This window comes from Trachypithecus francoisi, unplaced genomic scaffold, assembly GCF_009764315.1.
Source record: "Trachypithecus francoisi isolate TF-2019V2 unplaced genomic scaffold, Tfra_2.0 Lachesis_group9, whole genome shotgun sequence".
NCBI classification, from domain to species: domain Eukaryota; kingdom Metazoa; phylum Chordata; class Mammalia; order Primates; family Cercopithecidae; genus Trachypithecus; species Trachypithecus francoisi.
Window position 1 is genome coordinate 35725748 of NW_022681474.1, and position 16558 is coordinate 35742305.

General features: G+C 53.1%; 1 protein-coding gene across 8 annotated transcripts in view; it reads left to right on the forward strand.

Annotated features, from left to right (window-relative positions):
* The window catches only part of CDH23 (cadherin related 23), a 423400-nt gene that overhangs the window by 117375 nt on the left and 289467 nt on the right, over positions 1 to 16558 (forward strand). The gene's annotated exons all lie outside the window — the stretch shown is intronic.

The following is a 16558-nucleotide window of genomic DNA, read 5'->3' on the forward strand; positions in this document are numbered from 1 at the left end:
GCCAGGCTGTCATTGTGCAGAGACCTGGGAGGCCGCAGGAATGTGGAATGACAGGAGTTAGAACTAGAGGCAGGAGACCCTGGGTCCAGCCCCTGCTCTGTTCCCAGCTTGCTGGGTGTGTTTGGGCATCTCACTTCACCTCTCTGTGCCACGGCCCTCCTTATCTAATGAAAACAAAGGGCAGGTGGATACAGTGGCCTGCCTGATACCCATCTGACAAGGAGAGGGCAGGCTGAGAGGGGCCAGCTGCGAAGGACACACCGTCCTTGGAGGAAGGCCCATGTGGTTTACTTGCTCATGTGTAAACAGCCCCGGTTGCTTTAGTGGCCTGATACTCGATGCCCTGCTTGGGGCTGCTCAGTGTGGCCAGTGGGGATGTGGTATGAGCTGGACGGAAGCCTGGCCACTCCTGATCTGAGGCATCTTGGCATTGACCAGCCCTGGCCTGGTGTGGTCATCTGAGCTGGAACCTAGCTGCCTGGCTCTGACCGCAGCTGGAGTACCAGCCCAGAGTCTACTGGCCCCTGGCCCGGAAATGAGCCCAGGGTTTCCTGCTTGCATTCAGGTCACCCTGGAAACCCCAGGCCCCTGCTCTTTAGGGTGTGATTCAGCAGCAAAGGACCCTGCAAATGTGAACAGGGTGAGGATGCAAGCCAGAGAAATGGGGTGGGGGAGCACTGCAGACCCTGTTAGGCGTGAATGCCAGGGTCTGCCAGGGTGATCAGAGAAATCTCAGCAGGCTTCCTGGAGGAGGTGGGTTTCCAGCAGAGTCTGGCTGAGGTAAGCAGTGGTTGCTCTTGTGCTGTTTCGTAGGAAGAGAGAAACTGAAGTCAAGATACCTGGGTTCTAGTCTGCTGGCTTCAGGCCCTATAGCTTTCAAACTAGGGAGTTGAACCCAGCCCCTTCCAGGGCTGACATCACATGATCAGAGGACGAAACCCAGCAGGAGAAGCTCCTTCCCATCCTTCAGCACCTTATCGTTCTTTGCAGGATGGCGGAGAAGCTCTGGTGGCCGCCTCCATCCATTCAATTCCTCTCTTGGCCATCTCAGCCATCTAGGGCCCTAATAATGATGGAGACTATTGTGTGCAGAACCCAGGGATTGGCACAGGGAGTAAGTTACAGGGTGGCAAATCCAGGTCTATCTAAGGAAGAGCTTCCTAATAATAAGACTGCCCCCACACACCCATGCACACACAGTCTGTGCCCCTGCCTTGCTGAGAATGTGTTGAGCTCCCCATCCCTGGAGTTATGCAAGCAGAAGTAGGAGGACCACTTCTCTCCAGCCATCTAGCACTGCTTGTTGGGGAAGTGATGAATCAGAGGATCCCAAACATGCCCCAGCAGAATTTCCCAGGGGACTGGTTAGGAAGCATATTCCCACCCCCTGCAATTGTGAGTCAGTAGGCTGGGGAGAGATAGCCCAGGAAGCTGCATTTTTAACAAATTCTTCTGCTAATGGTGAAAACAGCCAGGTCTGGGGAGCCTTGGAGGATCCCACTAGAGGTTTTCTGAGAGGTGCTGAGGGCAGCCCATCTTGGATGTGAACTTTCAACCCCTCCATGGCTGCCTGGAGACATGGCCCACCTGGACCCAAGTCCTCAGGCCAGGAACAGCAGGGAATGGGAGGCAGTTCAAGACCAGGCATTGCCCCACTGCCTGCCTCTCCTGGGCCCCCACTCCCTCTGAAAGCTTCTGCCGGGTCCAGCCCCCAGCTCAGGAGAAGCTGGGCAGGTGTGTGTTTGGGTTTGTTTGTTCTGGTTCCCCTTCTGCCCACCCCACTCCCCTCACTAAGTTGTTCTCCATGTAATTATCCATTTTATCAGGGTGAAAGGCCCGGCAATTCACTTGTCGAAGTCCTAACGAGGCAGCGTAGATGCTTTCAAGTCCGTAAAGAAAAGGGAAATCCTGCTAGAATTGGCAACTTAATTCACCAAGCCAGCCTCGACAGACCTCATTAAGTCCCCGTGTATTCATTTCAAGCTAATGGCTGTCATGCTGACTGCTGTTTGATTTGCTGTAATAGACTTTTATGGCGTTCCAATTTGCTCAAACGTGTTTGCCTGTGTCTGTGCCCAGCGGTGCTGCTCCAGTACCTCCGTTAGGGGCGTGTGCCTGCCTCACTGACCTTCAGCACTGCCCCCTCACTGATCCTCCCAGGGCCACCCCCTCAGCACTCCAGGGTGCCTCAGGGAGGTGACCCTGGTGCTGGGGTGTTTAGACAGGAAGATGGATGTGAGGTTAGAAGTCAGGTGGTGCCAGGTGACTCACTGGGTTGGGGAATCTGGAAGACCTGCTGGAGTCTCAGAGATGGCTGTGTCCTTGAAGTTCTGACAAGTTCAGCCTCCTTAGCTGGGCAGTCTAGGCCTTTATCCATCTAGCATCAACCTACTTTCCCAACTTATTTTTCAGTATTCTCTTCTGCTATTCCTTCATATGAACTCTCCTGTCAGCCCTAGAGCCAATTCAATGGCAATGGATACATGTCTGTTTCTCTCTCTCTCTCTCTCTCTCTCTCTCTCTCTCTAACACACACACACACACACACACACACACACACACATTGTAGTTTTCTAACTAGTACTGGAGTTCAGCCTAACTCAACTCTGCCTGTCCTTCAAACCCCACATCTCACCTACCATGCTCGGATCTGACCTTTTTTTTTTTTTTTTTGATGAACACAACAAACATTTGTTGAACAGCTACAGGATCAGGGATTCTGAGCTGACTTGGGCATGCAGGGTAGGAAAAAGATGCTACCATTTGCCAGCCATGTGACTTTAGACAAGTGACTTAACCTCTCTGGATTTCAGCTTTCTTATCTGTAAGATGAGCAGAAATATCTGTCTTGCAGGATTACTATGAGAGAATGTAGCTAGGAAAAGTCCTTAGCACAGCCTGTGGCTCATGGCATATTCAATAAAAGGCTGGTGATTAATACCAAGGTCTTTGTCCTTGGTGAAGGCACTTTTACTAAGAGAAAGACAAGTAAGCGAATGTTTAACTACATCTAAATATTAAATGCCACGGTAGCTTTGTATGTGCACAGTGTATTGTGAACAGCGTGGTCTGTACATGGGGGCTATTTGTTTGGGGCCTTAGAGGCTGAGCAGGAGTTTGTTAGATAAAGAGACTATGGTGTCTATGAATATCATTCACTTTCTGGTATCCTATAGCTTATTTTCATATATTGGAATTGCCCAGAGGAAAGTCATCTCTGATTTATGATTAGAGACACTGCTGAGGAGGGACAGTGGCTAGGTGGGTGTGTGTCCTTTGCAGGTCTCCACTGTCACCTCACGGAAATAAAGCCAGGCTGGAAGTGAGCCTCTGGGTCCCTGCCCAGGTCTCTGTGACAGATGCTGCACAGATCCTTGTCCGATGGCCTCAGGTGACCAGCTTAAGGCAAGGATGAGGCTACTGTGGGGAAGGGCTGGAGCTGGGGTGAGATCCTGGGAGCCTGAGAGATGGAGGGTCCTCGCCTGAGCCTCAGTGCTGGCTGGGATCAGGGTCAGAGCCAAAGCCATGCCTCCTGGCCCTGGGCCCCACTAATCTGAACCACCTCTCCATGTCCCTTAACAAGAATGAAAGCTGCTCATTCCCTGTATCTCCTTACTCTAGAGATGGGAAGGCGGAGAGAAGGGTATCCCTGGATGCCATTTGTCAATGAGATCAAATACATAATTTATTTCTCTAGTGACGGTAATAATAAATTTATTGTTGTTGTTGGTTTCCTGTGCGCCCAACACTGTTTTCTACATGGGATCTCAGGGAGCCCTCACAACCACCTCCTGGGGCAGCCGCTCCTGTCATTCCCGTCCTCCTGAGACAGACACCGAAGTAGGACAGTTACATGGCATGCCCAAAGCTAGTCAAGGGATGGAGCCAGGATTAGGAGGCAGGCCTGGGGTGGCACGACTTTTTGACAAGTAGCTTCACTTCTACCTGCAAAGTAGAAATAATTATACCTGCCTTGCAAACATCACAGTGAGGATTAAAGTAAATGAGATCACTCACATAGAGTGCTCAGCTCAGGCCCAGGATAAGTGCGTGCTCAGGAAATGGTTGTGGCTGTTGTTTGCATGTCCATCTCTCCCACCAGACTAAGCAAAGACTGAGCTTGGTCATCTGTGCATCCTCAGCACCCTGCCCTGGGCCTGGCATATGGACCGTGCTCGGTGTCTTGAGTGAATGGAATTCACAAATGCAGACAGCCATGCGGCAACCTCTGCCCCTTGGGTGGTGTGAGGACAAAAGGAGCATTTACATGAAGTGCTTTGCCTTGGCCAGCTGGTCTACCAAGGTGAGGGCTTCCTTATTGTGCATGGGCCAGGGCTGGGTGAAGAGCAGTGAGGCCTGGCACTGAGCTGGCAAGGGCACTTTCGCATGTGCCCTGCACCCCACTTTCCTCCCAGGCACTGAAAACATCCTTGCTCTCTGCTGGTGCCCACTGGTTCCTGGATCTCAGCCCTGTCATCCTGTGTGCTTTGGCATGTGAGGAGCCCTGGAGTGGTGGCCAGACAGGGCCCAGAGCGTGCAGAGTTGGATTTGGTCCAAGAGGCCAACTTATTAGCACCCACTGCAGCCAGCAGCAGTGCCCCAGCTACCTTCCCGCATGGCGTGCCTGTCAGATGCTGAATGATTTATAAACTGCATCCTCAGGTCGCAGCAAGAGGCTGGCGGGGAAGGTTCGAGGGGGCTCCCGCTGGCTTGTGCCTGCTGTGGCCCCCGAGGTGACAGCTCCACTCATGAGCGTGTCATCTCCCACGCTAGGAGAGACAGCCCCTCGACAGGCCATATTAATTTATACCTTGGGGCCACGGGCCTTGGCGGCCCCTCTGCATCTATAACCATGCACCTACTGATCTGGGAGAGGGAGACCAATAAATCATCGCAGGGGCTCTGGACTCCTGCAGGCCACAGCCAGAGTGGGTTTTTCTGGCTGAGCGGCAGCCCCAGACGATGTCTCTATGGCCCTCGGCGACCACCCTGAGGTGCCTGCCCCTTCCCTGGTCTGTCCCCTCTGTCAGCACAGTGACCCATGCCTGGAGCCCTGCTCTCTCACAGCAGACAGATGCCATCGCCTGTGGCAGCCAGGACAGCAAGCTCTGGGCTTGTAGTGGTAAATGGACATATGCTTGTGGGCAGAGCAGCAGGGCTTCCTACACAGCCCTAAGGGGGGTGTGTGTGTGTGTGTGTGTGTGTATGTTTGTGTTCTTATTTAAATAATATCATCTTCTGTATCTCCCAGTGTTTTCATTATCTTTCATTTGTCCTCATGACAACTCTGTAAGTTAGGGGGGAATTATTCTTTCTATTTTATAGATGAGAGAAACTGAGGCCAAGACCAATTCACTGACTTCTCCAAGTCCCCCAGAATCAGATAGGCCTGCAGCATCTTCCATCCTGTGTCCTGCCTCCCAGAGGGTCTTTTGAACTCATTCTCACCTTCCAGCATCTTTGCATGCATTGTTTTGCAATTTGCCATGTCCCGCTTTTGATTTGCCATAAGTTGCAGGGGTCAGGCCCTGATCCATCCCTGGCTAGGGGAAGCGACAGGGAACTCTGGGCCTCTTGCCCAGGCTCAGGGGGTCCAGTGGAGAAACTGCACTCAGAGCCCACTGCTGGCTCTGTGCAGTGAGGACCATCCCTGCTGGGCATCACCTTGTAGCTCAGGACCCAGCCACGGTCATAGTGACACCCCTTCCTTGTGGCCTGCAGTGTTAGTGTGCCTCAGAGCCACCGCCGTGATTTCAGTCATCAACTGTGCATGCAGCATTGTTTGTGAGAAGCAGGGGATGACCCCCTTCCCCTGCCCACACAAACACAGGCTAAATGCCAGCCTGCTCCCCTTGCCTGCAGGGAAGATTCAACATTTTCTGCCACCTCCTTCTGGTTCTTAGGTGCCAAGGAGGGAGTCAATGGAGTCCCACAAAACCAGGGCCCCGAGCTCAGCCCAGCCACACACTCGGAGGCTGCTTGCTTCCTCCCCCACACAGTGGGGTGAAGCCAAGGACCCCCGGTCCCTCATGTCCCCTGTAACACCACCTGCTTCCATGCCCTTTGGGGGCGTGGTCAAGGCTGTGGGAGTCTTCCAACACCCTCAGCACTAGGAAAGAGGACAGCACGGGAGCAGGAGATAGGGGCAGCCCAGCTGTAATTAAAATTATTATTTTGTTTTAATGGTAATAATGTTCTTCATTACATCGGTTTCCTCGCCGATTCTAGCTGGGAGTCTTTGGGGGCCCATATAATTCTATTGCAATGATGCGGGACCCTCTGCCATGAATACGAAGCAGGCGGACTGTGCGGAGCCCAGCTCTCAAGCATAAGGATTCTATTGCACGCACCGGGACACCTTTTATTGTGCCCCCCGCCCTTTAAATAAAGAACCTCTAAATGGAAGGAGATGATAGCTGCCTGCTAGTTCTGCTGCAGTGTTGGGCTGTCAGCCTCGCACACCAAGTCCATCTGCCGTCTTTCAGCTCCTTTCTTTAAAATGGTCTCATTGCCCGCGTGGTAGGGCCTGTTGGAGGGAGGGTACAGGGTCTTCTGCCTGTATGCCTTTTCCTCCAGGCAGTGGGGCACCCCAAGTGGGGGGCAAACTTAGGAAACCAAGGGTCTAGAAAGGCCCCACTTATGGTCAAGGGCAGCTTTGTATCATGAGAACTTGTGTTTATCTGTGACATGGGGACCAGACTTCTACTGCATTGTGATGGGGCTGTGCACATGTAAGCTCTAACTGCATACTGGGAGGCCATAAGCAAGGTATTAGCCTCTCTGAGCCTCAGTTTTTTCATCTGTAAAATAGGGATACACTGAGTTGTAAAAGTTTAATGAGAGCACGTGTATGAAGCATTGCACACATAGGTTGTACTTGGTAGTTGATGGGTATTACCTTTTTCTCTTTTCTTTCTTTTTTTTTTTTTTTTGAGACAGGGTCTCACTCTGTCACCCAGGCTGGAGTGCAGTGGCATGGCGCGATCACAGCTCACTGCAGCCTCAACCTCCTTTGTTCAAGTGATCCTCCCACATCAGCCTCCTGAGTAGCTGTGACTACAGGCACGTACCAACATGCCTAGCTAATTTTTGTATTTTTTTTTTGTAGAGACAGGGTCTCACCATGCTGCCCAAGCTGGCCTCAAACTCCTGGGTCCAGGCAGCCTGCCTGCTGCAGCTTCCTAAAGTGCTGGGATCACGGGCATGAGCCCTCTCTTCCTGCCTGAAGAGTATTACCATTGTTATGAAAAGCTCTGAGAACTTCAGGAAAGTTGCCTGAAAGCCCGAGGAGCTCGACAGATGGACTCATCCCCGTAGACTGATTGGCTGAAGTCAGGGCATTGGTGGTCAGGAAACTGACATTCCAGTGGCAGTCAGGAAATGTGTGGGAAACATAAAACAAAGACATGGCAAGGGAAAAAAATGAGAGTCATCAAGAAACAGCTGGTAATAGGCCTAGAGTGTTCCATGTAGACTCTGTGAAAACAGCACAGGGTGACCCTGGAGGTGACTTAATCTAGCCGCACACTCTGTGGGCAAGCAACACACTGAGTAAGGGCGAAGGATCTGCCCAGGGTCACCCAGCAATTAGTGGCAAAGCACAGGCCATCAAAGGTGGCTGGGGAAGATTCTCAGGAACTGGCTTCCAGAACCTATGAAACGGACCCCATCCCTGGGCCAGAGGCACAGCACTGCTTTCCCAGGTAAGGCCTGAGTGTCCAGAGCAGGGCTGGGATGAGGGTGCTCCCCTCTGGGCAGCTCTCCAAACCCCATGAGCAGTGGGCCTGGACTGCCTTCTTGATGCAGGTCACAGGTGTCCACAGGTGTCTGATCGGCCACCAGCATGCTGCTATTGTTCTTCCTGTTTCTGGGGGCTCTAGGTTTTTTATCTTGGTCCCTTCACTTATCCTAACAAGTTCAAGTATTGTCCAAACAGCCTGGGGACAGGCCTGGCAGCCCCTGTGACATGGAGGCCCACCACACAATAGGCTTGTTTTGATGTGTGTGCAGGCTGCCTGACCCACCTTGTTTTCTACCAGGAGGGGGAAAATGAGAGAGTGCAAGCTTTGAGTTGATGGAATTATTATAATTTCTCTGATTCCTTAGCAGCCCTTAATTACTTAGCAACTTTGTGGTGTTGGTTGGAAGCTGTGAGGGCTGGGCTCTCCCTCTTTATAATAACCTTAAGTGGAAGCCACCTGTCCATCTATTAAAAAGCCTGCTCTTCTCTCCAGATGAGATAATGCCACCGAGAGATGTCACCCAGGGCGTAATCACTAGATACAATGTAATCATCCCTACTCACTGTCTTCATCATCGATCAGCCAGCCCACCTCCCAGGCACAGGGCACTGCCAGCCCCAGAGAGCCCAATGCCCACTCACGTCCTTGCCACAGAGGCTCAGGGTGGTCCCCTCTCCCAATCCTGCTCCCGAGAGAGGGAAATGGTGTGGGAGGCCTTTTCCCACTGACCCCTTCCGATCCCTGCACCTCCCAGTCTGAGCCCACGCCTCCCACCATTGCCAACACAAACCCTCCATTTCAGAAATCCATCCCATCCGTGTGAGGCTTTGAGTCCCTGGTGTTCCTGTCATTCCTATCCTCAATACCGGGTGATCACTTTCCTGCCTGCCAGGCTTTGTTCCTGCTGCGCCCTCCCATGAAATGCTGCCATCCAAGCCCACAGCACCATCTTCCTTCCTGCCATGAGCCAAGCCCAACACTTGCTTCCTCAGAGCCATCCCGTGGGAGAGGTAGGGAGGTTGGTCCTTTATCCCCATTTTACAGAAAAGCAAGCCAAGTGCTAGAGATGTCAGAGCACATATCCCCTTCAGAAGCCGCTGCTGAGCGCTGGCCCCAGGCTCTTCACTTAGTCCTCTCTCCTCTGGATTTGGAGGCGTAAGTCTCTGCTCCTTATACCCACCCATCTGAGCTTCTAAACCCCCCTCCCAGGTGGGCCCTCTGCTTCTTGACCTTGGCCCAGCCTTTCCTTCCTGGGGTGGCCCCTGGCCCCCCACCTGCAGACAGCAGAGGTCGTCTGCCTGTGCACAGTAAGACAGGTGCAGCTCAGCCGGGAGTCTTGGGCGAGTCACCTCACTTCCAGGGCTCGGCCGCTCCTCTGGAAATGGGACTGCTCGACCTGGGCCTGTCCACTCCATGCTGTCTGGAGCCTCATGCCAGTGGCATGAATTAATTCCTGGAGTATTTTTTCTGGCGGGTCCCCACAAGCTTACACAGGTTTTGTTTTGTCTTATTTTTTGAGGAAATGTATTACTTAAGCTTACATATGGAGAAGCGAGCACTCATAAATATTCAGCTTTATGAGTGATTGCAAAGTGAATGCATTTGTGTAACTGCACCCGGATGGAGAAGCAGAGCCTCGCCAGCATCTAGAGATCCCACTGTGCCTCTCCCTGTCCCTCTCCCTTCCCCTAAAGGTAGCCACTGTCCTGGCTTCTAACCCTGTGGCTTGCTTTTGCCCATTGTCATTTTATTATATCCATTCCAGTGGGTTTCTGTTATCGTATAGGCCCCTGGGGACACGCAGCCAGCTTCCTCTTGGGAGCCACTCCCCACACTGGTTAGGAGTACTGTATTAGGAGTACCACAGGCGAGTTTGAATCCTCTTACCACTTACATCTGTGTGTCACTGGGAAGCTTACTGCCTCTGATCAAATGTGTGTGGTGCTGACACAGGTCACCACTGTGCAGGTGACATGGGACAGTCCGCCTATACATTGCATGCACTGGGGGAGCTAACCCCTGTGGTCATTACCTTGAGACACTCTCTCCCTCATCCAGGGTCATCTTTCAGGTGGATATGGAACTGCCTAGGCGCTGGGATAAGAGGCTGGATGGGTGAAGGGGAATCCCAGGGAGGTGAATGGGATGGGGGAAAGTTGGATTGAGAGGAAGGAGAAGGGAAAAAAGGAGAGGGGTCTTTACCCCTCATACTGTCTCCTTCCATCCTCAGTGTAGTCCTTCCAGTTGGTAAGAAAGGTGTGATTCTCTCCATGTTAGAGCTGGGGAAAAACACCCAGAGAGGTTAAGTGACTTGTCCAAGATCACACAGCTTGTCTCAGAGCTTACTGCTCTTGTCTGCCCCCTAAAGCAAGCCCAGATGCATTTAACCCCCAGAGTAGCCACTCAGGGCTTGGGGTTTACTGCCCAACTGCTGCCTTTAGAGGAGCTGGCCCTGAGACGAGAAAGTGGAAGCAGGGAGGGTGTTTGGTTAAGGGAGGGATTCATGTGAGATGACCTTCATTGTGTTCCAGCACCTTCAGCCTCCCACAAAGCTGCTGTTCATATCAGCAACCCAATCTCAGTCCTGCATGGGAAAACACAAAAATCTTTAAAGGCTTCTTAGCGGCTTGAACTGATTGTTTTTTTCCTTTCCTGGTCAAGGCTGGGGCAGGGCCAGGGCAATAGGAGAAGAATAATAAATTCTTCTAAAGCATTGTCTTTCTCCTCACCTCTCCCAAACCATCAGATCCCTCAAACTCGGGGACTACCAAACCTTAGAAAAATATTCCGCCCAACACAGCCCAAAAGATGGAGATGGAGGGAAATGCAATAGCAGCTATTGGGGTGGAAAGCTCTAAATGGTGTGGAAGTAATGCCTCAAGTGTGCTGGCGATTACAGACATTTCCACGGAGCCACACTCGGGAGGCACGGGTCGGCGTCAGCAGCCAGGGGGAAATAAATAAATAAGTGAGCAAGCCTCGGAGATCCCGTTTAACCGTTGCCGTGCAGAAGGGAGGGATGGGGCAGGTCACTGGTGAGGGGTAGGAGGAGGGTAGAGAGGCTCATTCATGTATTCTCCATCCATCCATCTAGTCATTCAAATGTATTGAGTCCCTGAGATGTGCCAGGGATGTTGCAGGAACCTTTCTGTGGTGCTCTGAGACTGACGACCAGAAAGAAGCCCAGAAGTCTGGCAGGGTCTCATCCCGGCCCCCTCTCCAGCCTCCCCTTAAACATTCCTTCCCCTGCTCTTCTGTATTCCTGCACCTCCACCTTTTTGGTGGTCCCCAAGGGCACTATGCTACAGGGCCTTTCCACCTCCCTGGAACACATCACCCTCCCTGTTTTTCATGAGCTCCCAACTTCCCCTGGGATCTTCCATTCCTGATTCATCTCTCCTCCCAATGCAGAAAGATTCTTCTGTTCTTGGGCTTTCAGAGCACCAGAGCTCCTATAGCTTTGACCTTGGGATGTAATTACTCACTTATATGCAGGACTATTTGATCACTGTTAGCTTCTCACAGGTGACTGTGAGCTCTGTGAAAGCAGGGGCAGGGACATGTGGCTTTCCACCGTGGATGGATCCTCAGGGCCTGGCACCCAGTGGGGACTCAGTGGATTTGTTGCATGATGCAGTCCCTGCCCTCAGGGAGCTTCCTCCTCCTCCTCTGTAGCCCATATCCTTTAAGAGAGAAATCCCGTGAACCAGCCCTCGGTGTGCTCTCTTCCAAGACCCACGCTGAAGGTAGCTCAGAAGAGTGGTCCGAACTCCCTGCCAGGCCGTGGGAGAAGGGCCAAGTCTGGCCTCATCAGGGTCAAAGGCAGCTGGTGGCAAAAGGAGGATACCTCACTCAGGGCTACTGGAGGAAATCGTGTCATCTAATGGGGCTGGAGCATGGTAGGCAGAGTAACGCCCCTTGCCCACCAAAGAGGGCCATGGCCAAATTCCTGGAACCTGTGACTGTGCGACCTCACATGGAAAAGGGGATTTTGTGGTTAAAGGGCAGAGACAGCTTATCTCTGTGAGGCCCCTGTAATCACCATGGTACTTCTTTTTTTTTTTTTTTTTTTTTTGAGACGGAGTCTCGCTCTGTCGCCCAGGCTGGAGTGCAGTGGCCGAATCTCAGCTCACTGCAAGCTCCGCCTCCCGGGTTTACGCCATTCTCCTGCCTCAGCCTCCCGAGTAGCTGGGACTACAGGTGCCCGCCACCTCGCCCAGCTAGTTTTTTTTTTTTTTTGTATTTTTTTTTTAGTAGAGACGGGGTTTCACCGTGTTAGCCAGGATGGTCTCGATCTCCTGACCTCGTGATCTGCCCATCTCGGCCTCCCAAAGTGCTGGGATTACAGGTTTGAGCCACCGCGCCCGGCCTCACCATGGTACTTCTAAGAAGGAGATAGGAGGGTCAGAGGAGAAGACATGACAGTGGATGCAGAGTGGAGTTGGGGGCGGGGTGGTCTGAGGTTGTTATGCTGCTGGCTTTGAGGATGGAGGAAGAGGACAGGAGCCAAAGAATGTGAATGTCCTCTAGAAGCTGAAAAAGGGAAGGAAACAGATTTCCCTTAGAGCCTCCAGAAGGAATGCAGCCTGTGACACCTGGATTTTATTTTCTTTTACTCTTTACTTATTTACTTTTTGAGATAGTCTTACTCTGTCACCCAGGCTCTAGTGCAGTCTCAGCTCACTGCAACCTCTGCCTCCCGGGTTCAAGTGATTCTGCTGCCTCAGCCTCCTGAGTAGCTGGGATTACAGGCGTGCACCACCATACCCAGCTAATTTTTGGATTTTTAGTAGAGACTGTGTTTCACCATGTTGGCCAGGCGGACTTGAACTCCTGACCTCAAGTGATCTGCCCACCTCGGCCTCCCAAAGTGCTGGGATTATAGGCGTGAGCCACTGTGCCCAGCCGACACCTGGATTTTAGCCCCCTGAGGCCCGTGTTGGACTTCTGACCTTCAGAACTATAAGGTGATAAATCTGTGTTGTTTTAAGCCACTAAGTGTGGAGTAACTTGTTACAGCAGCCACAGGAAACTGTTGCAGAGTGCTTTGGAGGCAGGGCACTGGGGCATGCATTCTAAAGTGCACCCCTGCAGCACCCCCAGGCTCTGCCTCCCTTGCTTCTCTGCGGCCCTTCAGGCAGGAGGATGGAAGCAGGTTGTCTGCACGACAGTGGGAGGTTGGTGGTTGCTGGGAACAATCCACGAGGGCCAGCCGTGGGCAGAGCATCCGGGACTGGGGAGGGCAGCTGCCTGGGAAGGGGCCGCATGGAAGCCAGGAGGGGTGGAGTGGGAGAGTCCAGGAGCCCAGAGCTGTTAGCTGCCGGCAGGAACCCATGCCGTAGGTGTGGAGAGAGGGAGAGCTGGCAGGTACGGGGTGCTGGGGGTGCTACATCCAACAAGTGGCCACCACGCTGCTGGGACACCACAGAGGAGGCTTCCGCAGGGGCCTGAGCATCCGTGACCCTCCTGGGAAACCTGGCTTCTTGGCAGCAGCCCAGAAATCAGAGAAAGAGGAGTCCCTGCTTGGTTTGCTACAGCAGAGTGGGAGAAGCATGCTGGAGTGTTGCTTCCATGTGCCGACCCCACCCTCATTCATTCATTCATCTACTCACTCACCAAACATTGCCTGAGGGCCTGCTGGGTGCCAAGCCCATGCTTGGTGCTGGGGACACAAGAGGCATGAGACCTGGTCCCTGGCCTCCAGCAGATAGATCCTGGCTGAAAGCCTTCACCCACAGCAACAGGATGCAAGACCCAGTGCTTGAGGACCCAGACAGCCACCAGCAAAAGCTTGGCCCTCTGCATCGCTGAGGGGTGGAGCAGGGGGTTCACCCATCCCAGCTTTGGTGCTACAAGAAAGCCGGACCCTGCCCTGGTTCCCAAGTCCCTGGTCCTCCTGTGGCATGTATCGAGCACATCTTCCTCCAGGTGGTAGAATTGGGTCAGATGAGCTTCAGATGAGCCTGGCAAAGTGGCTGTCCCTGTCCTGTCCCACCCCTGCACTTGCCCCCACTGCAGCATCCAGCGCTCACCTGCTGCTTTCCACATGGGCCTGGGAGGCAGGAAGCAGGGACTGCCTGGGTCCGAGGTGAGAAGAGGAACCTTCCCTGTTTCTGAGCTCTCTGCCTGCTTCTCTATTTCTGAGGTGGGTGGAAGCCTCAAAAGATGCAAAAGGGCTGCCTGAAGTTAGGGGCATGAAGGAGGAAGGGGCAGGGCACAGGCCTAGCATGGGCTCAGATAGACCATTCCCTGCACGGTCCTCCTTCTCCAGTTTCTGCTTATACCACGTGTCTAACACCTGGGACCTCTTAGTCGCAAGCTCCAGGATTCACAAATGATAAAAAATGGGTCTGTATCTTATCATTTCCTTGAACTTCTAAAGCCCAGTGGTACTGTACGGAGGGGAAACACTGAACAGCAATAATAATAATGATCATGGAGACCGCACGCGTCACTCAGGTGCTTTTTATAACCAATCTGTGGCCAAGGCATTGGGATTCTCCCCCTTTTAAAAATGAGGAAGCTCCCAGCACTTTGGGAGGCCAAGGCAGGTGAATCACAAGGTCAGGAGATCAAGACCATCCTGGCTAACATGGTGAAACCCCGTCTCTACTAAAAATACAAAAAAATTTGCTGGGCGTGGTGGCGGGCGCCTATAGTCCCAGCTTCTTGGAGGCTGAGGCAGGACAATGGTGTGAACCCGGGAGGCGGAGCTTGCAGTGAGCTGAGATAGCGCCACTGCACTCCAGCCTGGGTGTCAGAGCGAGACTCCATCTCAAAAAAATAAAATAAAAAAAATTAGGAAGCTGGGGCTCAGAGAGGCTGTCTTGCCCATGTCACAGAGCAGAGATGGGATGTGGACTCTGTTAGTCGCCCCCTTCGCCCCTTACCATGCTGTGCTTCTGTTGACCAAGGGCTGGGCTGCAGAGGTGTTTATTCTCAAATGTCGGGTGCATGTGGCCAGGGTTCTCAGAGAATCCAGCAGATGACAGACCATTGTGAGAGTGGTGTGGGCTCGTAGGGCAGGACGCCTGGGCTGTGGCACCTTGCAGTCTTCCTGAGGTCTCCCGGCACCCCTCTCTCTCCAGCCCCACCTAGTGCCCTAGGTCAGTATAGGACAGAGTAGGGTGGGGATGCCAGACACCTCTCTCAGTCTTAGAGAGCCAGGCTGGGCAGCTTGTTCCTGGAGAGACAGCCTCCCGCCCCTGCACAGGGCACGCACGCGTGCACACACCTCAGCTGCCACAGCTGCCCTGCCTCCTTCTGTCCCGGGTGTCTCCCTCACGGGTCAATGCCCCCAAGTGCTAAATCATGAGCAAATCGGCCACAGCCAGCGGGAGGCCAGCAGGACACAGGGAGGGGATGCTGCCATCAAGGCCATTAGCACTGAGCTGGCCAGGTTGATGCAGCACAGCTGATTGGAAGAGAGCAGCCCAGCCTCCTCCTCTGGGCCCTGTGTGTAGCCCTCCAAAGTGTGACATGGGATGGGACAGTGTGGGATGTGTGTGCTGTCTGATCATTCACTGGGCATGCACAGTTCATGGCCTGGATGCTTGGTTTTGTCTCCACGTGAGAACAATGTCCACATGGGGACAGCTTCTCCCATGCCTGGGGTGGTTTAGAGGGATTCCATCTTGAAGGCAGCAGAGAAGCAAGACCAGGACACCAGGAGTTAGCCAGGCCTGGGTATGAATTCTGACCCTGCACAAGTGATTTCGCCTCTCTGAGCTTCAGTTTTTCTCATGTGTAATGGGGATGATCGCAAACCTTATAAGGCTTCTGCAATGCACATGAAGCGCTTAGGAACATGACTTTCCTTCCGCAGGAGACCCTTGCACATCACTTCCAGCATAGGAGAGGAGAGACCGGCTTGCATCCACCTGGACCCTTTTGGCTGGAGCAGACCTCATCTCCCTGGTCCCCATGGCTGAACTGGGATGCTTCCATATGCTTGAGGGCCTCTCATCTCATCTCTCTGGGCCTCAGTTTACCCATCTGTGCAGTGGGGTTAATAACCTTGGCTCTGGCTAGCTTCCTGGCTGGTCAGTGTTATAAGAAACACATGAGCCAAAGGGTGTATAATGACATGGAAACCAAGAGTCCAGCTCCCCAGGCCGTGGCCTGGCTGAATAATGCCATTGTGCCATGGCACTAAGAAGGGTCTGGTAGCATTCCTGTGCCCAGAAAGAGAAGACAGGGCTACTGTGACAAGAAAGACCATCCTGCAGTATGTCACTCCACTGCCAGGCCTCTTGGGACTTGGGTCTCGGTGTTCTCTCCCTAAAGAAGGTCATGGATCAATCAAATTCTAACTGTTAATGTAGAGGCAGGGCATATGTTGGTAAATTGCAGCCCGGGACCTCAGTGCCCCCTCGGCCTGGCCAGTGCCTTGGGACAGGTCCCTTCCCATAACTCCCCCAGGGGGCTGAGCAGTGACTGTCAGGCAGGCAGGCCCGTCCCTTCTGCACGGCTGGCCTTGCAGCCGGCCTGCGGCAGACACGGCTTTTTTGTTTTTGGTTAAAAAGCCTCATTGGAGCGTTATGATATTGGAATGTGAAGGGTAATTGAGCTGAAAGCTATTCTCTTCCTGCGACCAGCGCGATAGGAGTGATTGAGGTGCCTGGGCCTCTGCAGCAGCCTGGGAATCCTGATGAAAGGTCTGTGTAGAGATGGGGGTCTGTTGGCAAGGAGTAGAGCCAGGCCCCCATAACCCTGTTCCCCACCCTGGGGGCCCAAGCCTGCCCTGCAACATGCTCCCCTGGGACTCTGAGCTGCCAGGCTGGGCCTCCGCCCACCTGGGGCAGATAGCCAAAGCC